General features: G+C 35.3%; 1 non-coding gene across 1 annotated transcript; it reads left to right on the forward strand.

The window, feature by feature from the left end:
• Positions 1 to 2,894: 2,894 nt before the first annotated feature.
• Positions 2,895 to 3,001, forward strand: LOC113754593. Its single transcript, XR_003465274.1, has one exon. It is a non-coding gene; the product is annotated as a small nucleolar RNA R71 (small nucleolar RNA).
• The last annotated feature ends 5,313 nt before the right edge of the window (positions 3,002 to 8,314 follow it).

Here is an 8,314-nt window from a genome sequence, read left to right on the forward strand (position 1 = left end):
GAAGATGTTGGGAGATGTTTTTATGGTGAAAGATTGGAAGATTAATGGAGAAAATGGAAGACTGGGGAGGAGAGGCTAGGGTTTCGGAAAGAGAGAAGGAGAAGAAAGCTGGAAAATGAGGAACCGAGACCGCGGTTCTGCTCATATCGCATACCGATCTGAGCTCGGATCGGTTGTGGAAGCCCTCAGATCCGATAGAGCTCGGATCCGTCACTCCAGAAGTTTAGCCGAGCCCTCGGATCCAACTGGATTTTGTTTGATCCAAGCTCGGATCCCCTGTTTTCGATTTTTATGCTTAAAGGATCCGAGGTCGGATCCGTCTGGGTTTTTCGGATCCGAGCTCGGATCAGCACAATTCTACACTAATTGCAGAAACTGCAATTTTTCAAAATTTTTCTCCCTTTTTCGGCCAATTCCAAATTATGTTTTGGATAAACTTTTTATCAATTCCAACCTCCCACGCACATGTAATATACCATAAACACAATATCCAACTTCTCAAAACACATCAAACACATCTACATTGCAAAACGAGGGGTGAGGTTCTTTGATCATTTTTGCACTTTTACACCAAAATGGCACTTTTGGGCATTTAATGCACATCAAATGAGTCCATGAGCATTTATAAACATGTTATCACCAAAACTCACTTGAATATACTTGAAATGCACAATGTATATATGAATGATAATTCTAAACACTTAAAGCACAATTCGGTAAGAAAACCTCCCTTTTACACTTGTTCTTCAATTGTACCTCCAAAATGGATGATGAAACTCCGGTACCTCCTACAAATAAGTGAAATACATCTAATTAGTCAATTAAATCACACCAAAATGTAAGAAACACATTAAAACACACAACTACAATATTATTATTGGGTTGCCTCCCAACAAGCGCTTTTGTTTATAATCGTTGGTTCGACTCAAAAAGTTGAATCATTTTAGAACATTAGGGAGCGATTTTCTCCCCATGGGTCGAAACTCCCGAGCCAATCTATCATGTGGTGAGCCATGTATTGATCTCCATAGTCCAATTTTCTCAAATGCCAAGGAGAAGTATTAGACTTATCATATACAGGCTCGACTTCACCTTGGAGTGGAATTTGTTTGTCATTTTCGAGTTGACTCAACTTTTCTCCACTTTCTTCATGGAATGACGAATTTATTAAGCCAACTTCTATCCTTATCTTCTCCTCCCTTGCTCCTACACCATGAAAGTTAGTACCAAGGACATTTATATATTTAACTTCTTCGTTCCTTTCTTGGTTAACCTTTTCATCACATGGCATATTAGAAACAAGAGCAGTAGGCTCTATACTCCTTTCTTTATTATCCAAATTGAATTCCAATTCCTCACCATTAACCCGTAATATAAGCTTACCTTTTTCCACATCAATTATAGTTCGTGCGGTGGCTAAAAACGGTCATCCTAGAATAATTGGCATTCTCACATCTTCCTCAATATCTAAGACAACAAAATCTACAGGTATTATAGATTGTCTTACCATTATGAGCACATTTTTCAAAATACCCATTGGATGTGTGATTGACCGATCCGTCAATTGCAATGTGATATTGGTGGCTTTTAGCTCTTGAAGTCCCAACCTCCGGGCAACCGATAGTGGCAAGAGTGACACACTTGCACCTAAATCACATAAAACATTAGAAAAATACAATTGACCAATTGTGCAAGGAATAGAAAAGTTTTCCGGATCTTTCAATTTAGGAGGGAGTTTGTTTTTAACCAATGCACTACACTCTTCCGTTAATGCTATCATCTCATTATCTATAATTTTTCTCTTCCTTGACATAATGTCTTTCAAGAAACGTGCATAAGAGGGAATCTGTGTTATAGCATCAATGAAAGAAATGTTAATATGCAATTGTTTAAACATTTTGAAGAACTTTTCAAACTCCCGATCCTGTTCCTCTTTCTTCAACCTGTGAGGAAAAGGAATCACATTAGAATTTAACTGAGAATTTTATTTGGGAGGAAGTGCATCAATATCAATGACAACATGATCATTTCGGCTTTCTTTCTCCCTTTCGATTGATTGCTCCTTGTCTTTTTCACCACCTGAATTTCTAAAATTAGGTCCTTCAACCGTTTTATCGCTTCTAAGAATGATTGCATTGACATGCTCTCTCGGATTCACTTCAATCTTGTTAGGTAAATTCCCTTGGTTGCGATTGTTAACCGCATTTGCTATTTGCCCTAATTGGGCCTCAACATTCCTGTACATATTGGTGAGTTGGTCCATTCTTTCTTCAATTCTTTCAAACCGTTGAGTAGTGGTACTTGCTAACTTTTCAATTTTATTATTTGATACATTTGCCAACTTTTCAATTGCCAATTCCCAAGCTGGTTTGGACTCCGGAAGTGGTTGCTTAGGTTGAAAATCCGGTGGATTAACTGGTCTTTGTTGGTTCCCTTGATCCTTCCATCCAAAATTCGGGTGATTACGCCATCTTGGATTATAGGTATTGGAGTATGGATTGTTTTAGGGTGGACGGTTGTAATTGTTAAGATATTGAACCTGTTCGCTGCTGGAACACATAGAATCATTATGATCTCCGCCGCAAGTAGTACAACATGCAACAACTACTCCTTGATTAGAACTAGAACCAACTTGCCTATTAAGCATCTTAACCACATTATCCATCTTTGCACTTAACATATTCAAGGTATCTACTTCAAGCATACCTGTGGTTCTCCTTGTATTACCTCGTTCGTTTGCCCATTGGTAGTTGTTAGCAACCATTTCTTCAATCAATTGTTGAGCTTCCTTAACTGTCTTTCCCATCAATGCTCCTCCCGCTGCCGCATCTACATGCGTCTTTGTTGGATAAGTGAGACCATTGTAAAATGTTTGGACTACTAGCCAATCTGGTAAACCATGATGAGGACATCTTCATTGCAATTCCTGATAGTACTCCCAAGTTTCATACAATGTCTCTCCTTCCTGTTGAGAGAAACTAGTTATATCCATTCTGAGTTTAGCAGTTTTTTCAGGTGGAAAGAATTTATTTAGAAAAACCTTAGCTAATTCAGCCCAAGTTGTAAAAGTGTTAGGAGAATGAGATTGTAACCAAACCTTAGCCTTATCTCTTAATGAAAATGGAAACAATCGAAGTTTAATTGCATCATCACTAACACCATTAAATTTAATTGTATCACAAATTTCAAGAAATGTTGACAAGTGAGAATTTGGATCTTCGGTAGCATTACCTCTATATTGAGATTGTTGTACCATTTTTTAAAATTATTGGCATTTACCGTTGGCCTTACAATGCTAGGTTGAGAACCTTGTGTTCTTGGTAAAGCAAAATCTCGTAGAATTCGCCTATTTGGTTCATTTTCCGTCATTTCTTCCTCAAATGGTAATTCTATCAAGATTTCTTCTATTGGCTACCAAACCTCTTGTTTCTCTTGATACGGTGTATTTCTCCTTTGTCTCCGTAGTGTCCTCTCAATTTCAGGATCGAAAAGTGCAACTTCTCGATTTGATCGGTGCATACACTACAAATAAAAGCCAGAGAAATTTTGCAGTTTTAATTATTAAAATCAACTATAAACAACTTGAATAAAAACAATGGAAATATCTAAATTAATAGAGATGATTAGACCCTAATATTGCCGCTCCCCGGCAACGACGCCAAAAACTTGACGAAATTTTTATATCAATACAAGTTTAAATCCGATTTTATACCCGTTGACTACAAGTATACAGGCCAAAATCGTAATGTAAGGTATGTATCAGGTCAATCCCACGAGAAGCAAATTAAACAAGTACTAGGCCCTTATTTCTCTCTATTATTTAGACTTACAATAAATCTGAGCAAGAAAATTATAATGCTATTGTCTACAAATCTTGTTTAACAAATACTAAATGCAAATGGAGAATTTTCACTCAAGAATAAATTTAGGGATGTAAATTCTACTTATGGCATAAATAATGCAAATGAACAGATTTACCTCTTGTTATTATTCTTGTTTAATTAGGGATTCATTTCCAATATTACCAAATCTCATTTTCATGATAAAATGGCCTAGAGCAATATAGTTTTCCCTATTTTCATGGTGAAATACTAGTTCTACTCTGTTTTCCTTCATGAAATGCTGGAAAATCCACTTAAGTGTACATCTATTTTCATGAATATACAACTCAAGCTTTACTCATGTTTTTCCATTGTTACTATCAATTCTCATTGACTAATAACAACTATGAACATGCTATTGGTGATCAAACAATAACAAGTAATTACAACTGCACAAATAGACAAGTTAATACAAAATATAACAAGTATAAATCACATTCAATTCATATTATTTAGTCATAAGTTTCATCTACTCCCTAAATTAAGAAGTTTAGCTACTCATGAATGATTTAACAATCAAACTCACAAGTTTATTAATGCAAGACATCATAAAGTACAAGTACAAGAAAGATAAAAGAAAGCTTAGCCAATTGATGGTGAACCCCTCCAATTTCTGCTATATTTTTGTACAAGATGATTATAAGTGAAAACTCCAAAAATTGCTTCTCCAACAACTCCTAGAGAGAAACTAGTTACAAGAAGGAAAACTAGCTACGTAAGGTGATCTCTAGCTTCTCTCTTGTGTCTCTGCATAAAAAGTGGTAGAAAGGCATTTTTTTTTCTCCTTCATGATTTCAACCACTTAGATTTTGTAAAGGAAGTCAAAAGATATGTTGTTTTGACTAGTCAATAACTCATTTGGTCTTCTCTTTTGTTGCAGAAACATGTGCCGCCGAATTTTCTCTCCCAAGATAGCTGGAAAGTTGTGTGAAAAGTGAGAAAAAACAGTTGTGCCACTTGCTGAAGAGAGAGGCAGATCCGAGCCTCGGATTCGAGGGGTGAAGATAGATCCGAGCTCGGATCTTATCGATCCGAGGACTTTCTCTAATGGATCCGAGCTCGAATCGTTTGTCCTCGGATACACTGCTCCAGAAGTACAGACGAGGGCTCGGATCACCCTTTACTCACACGGATCCTAGCTCGGATCCGTGCTGGTCATTTTTCAGTTTTTCACTTCTTTTCCTTATTCGTTATTTTTGCTCCTAGTTTTTTTTGTACTTTATCCTCTGGACGATCCTTACATTTCCTTCATCTCGTGCATGAATTTCACATAGCAATATCCTTTACAATTTTACAAAATTAACGCATTAATCCACTCATTTATCAAGTTTTGAACACTTAAACAATATTTAAGCAGTTATCATCAAAAGAGTTCAAATATGGCTTTAATCTTCTCAAAACGTACCAAAAGTTCATGCCAAACTTGTACAAAATGTACGTTAAATATTCACTTATCACCAACATTTCCAGGTAAAAGGATACAGTCTACTCTCGGGAGCAGGTTCCGTGGCCACTTGTTCAAAATCTATTGACACTCCGTTAACCGTGAAATCATAACAAGTCCAGTAAAGCCCCACTTAACTCCAATCTCCATCCACCAATCAACCCCTTGCCGGGTCCGAACTCCAAATTAATAGTGATGGTAATACTCGAGTATACCGAATCCAGTGGACTATATTCAAAGGATTATACAGTAAACAATAAACAATAAACAGTAGCTATGGTTCGTCAGTCTTCCCGACCAAACCTTTACCGACTCGATTCGACTGACTAACCAATAGGGTAAGGATCCCAGGCAGTATTCAAGTTGTACACACGTATATCAAGTCAATAATAACTAATAAGCAGTAATAAGTCACATTAGGGCAAGTGCGATAAAGTACACCCTTGCTAGTCCAAACAAGTCAAGTATTTCATTCAAATATCAAGTTCAATCATGCACTTGGAAACACTCACCAATGAGTTATTACTTTTCAAAATCACGCTCAAGTTCAACTCCCTGACTGGAGTCCAAATCTGCGATAAAATAACGTTTAACAGTTTGCAATCAATTAGGATTCAAAATATAAGAGTTTCGCATAAAGAAAATCAAGTAAATAGAACTCATTTAAGTAGTATTCATTTTACTTATCAAATTTTAGAAAATTCATACTCGCTCTTTTGGTTTCGATAAAAAAGCGATTAAAACGTTTACGTTCGTAACTTGGCGGAAGAAACTAGGAAATAGTGTTTAAAATGGTCACTACTTTGTCTTTGAAAACTATGCACTTTTGAGCCAAAATTTTCGCTTATAAGTTACCCACAAGATCAACTTAAACATCCCTACATAACTAAGTCCCAAATCACTCACAAGTCACACACTTATTTCCATATTCACTCACTTATCCCAAGAAAGAAAAACCGGCAGCTTTTCCTTTGTATTTACCAATTTTTTCAGCCATTCAAGACTTCATTTTCTTTCCAAATCAGCCCAACTCATCCACCATAAGTAAACATATAAAGGTAGTTCTTAATCTAGGCCAAAAACCATCCAATTGTAACTCATTTTTAGCAAATAATCAACCAATACCAAAGCTGAAAATTTCTTAGCAAAGCTGGAATTTCTTCTTTTAAAACTAAAAAGTCATAATCATGCTACTAATCACCTCACAATTTCCATATCCAAACTCCATACCAACATAATATAGTTGAACAACATAAAGCAAGGATAAAATGGCAAAATCCTATCTGAAATTTCACTAATCCACATCAAAACTAGAAGATCATCCATAATATTCCAAGATTCAAGGCATCTACTCCTTATTTTGCTAAAATAAGAAAGAAAAAGGAAATTTTAGACCTATACCTTCCAAAACACTTGAAAAAAGTGAAAAACAAAAGTTTTCCTCTTCAAACAACTCCACAACAAGCTTCCTTAGCTCCTTGGTGCTAATTCAATCGGTTTAGATTTTGAGATTTCAATGCAAACAAGGCAAGATTCAAGGTAGGAATGGAAGTTTTTCTCCTCTTTTCTCCTCTCCTAGTTTTGGCCAAGCCAAGTAAGAAATGAAGCAAATTTGGTCCAAGGGAAAGATAAGGAGAAAGAAAGTTGTCTTAGTCAAACAACCCTTGGATCTTTGACACTTGGCAATGCCAAGTTTTCTCTCTTTTTTTTCTTTTCTTTCCTTTTCCTTAGTCAATAATGGTGGCTAACTTAACTCTTAAGGGTTAATTTAGGAAGGATTAGGTGAAATAAAAACAAGAAGATTAGGGTAAAAAAGTATTGGTTAAGTGGTGTACTCAATCGGTAACAAACGGTGCACGTCGATTCAAGTCTATTTTTCTTAATTCTCTTTTACTTGTGTTTTAACTTATGATTCACTAATTTATTATTAACATTTCTAATCACACACTTCCTCTTACCTAATACTCACTCTTATCCACCAAATTTAGTACACACACCTCACCAAGTGATCACACTACCAAAATGTGCAAAAACTCTAATTTGCTCTAACTATAAAAGCAAAAGTAGAATTCTCAATTCTATTATTTATTACAACTATTGAGAGAGTAAATTAGTAATAAAGGAATTATAAATTAACTTATTCAAAATAAGAGAGAATTATAAGAAAATATAAACAAATTTTCAAGTTGTCACAGACTCCATCTATCCGACGCCGTATACCGTTCAACACTCTTACTTTTGCAAAACCTTTTGATGAGTATTCGGTTTGGTATCTGTTTCGAAATTGACTATTCGGTCAAGGATACTCTCATCCAATTTAGCGATAACTTTTTGTAAGCGGCCTCGGATTGTCTTTGTTCCTTCATCCCTGTCAAAAATGATAAACTTTTACAAGTAAAATGGAACGAATTCACAAATCTTTTCAAAATTATTCAAAATATCAAATATTGTAAAAAATAGTCACTCATATTATTTTAAAAATTCAAAATTAACTATAAATGAACTAAAATATATACAAACTATTAAGTAAAATAGACACTTGTCACAAATTACAATTGATCTTATGACTTGTAAATAAGAGTCACCGTCTATATAGTCACAATTATATAGTCAAAATCGGTCTTTCAAATCACAAAATTAATTGTGATTATGTAGATGATGTGACCCTCCTTTACAAGTTACAAAATCAATTATAACTCGTAAATAAATGTTATTTATATTATTCATAACTTGAAAGCCGTACTTTTTATGACTACTTCCTATTTTATGTCATAAAAAATAGTTTTTTTTAGTGACTTGTAACTATTTGACAAGTCACTAAAACTTTAAATTCACCCGCCAATGCCATTACTAGCGAGGGTAGATTCCCAATAATTGTAGGTGAACTCGCGTGGTCCCTAATCACAAAAGCTACAACGACTTGGTGACTCTTTTTGAGTGTTGAGTCAACTCCTGATTCTCCTACTTTTTTATGCCCCAGGGCCAATAA

This window comes from Coffea eugenioides, chromosome 11 (assembly GCF_003713205.1).
Source record: "Coffea eugenioides isolate CCC68of chromosome 11, Ceug_1.0, whole genome shotgun sequence".
NCBI lineage: Eukaryota > Viridiplantae > Streptophyta > Magnoliopsida > Gentianales > Rubiaceae > Coffea > Coffea eugenioides.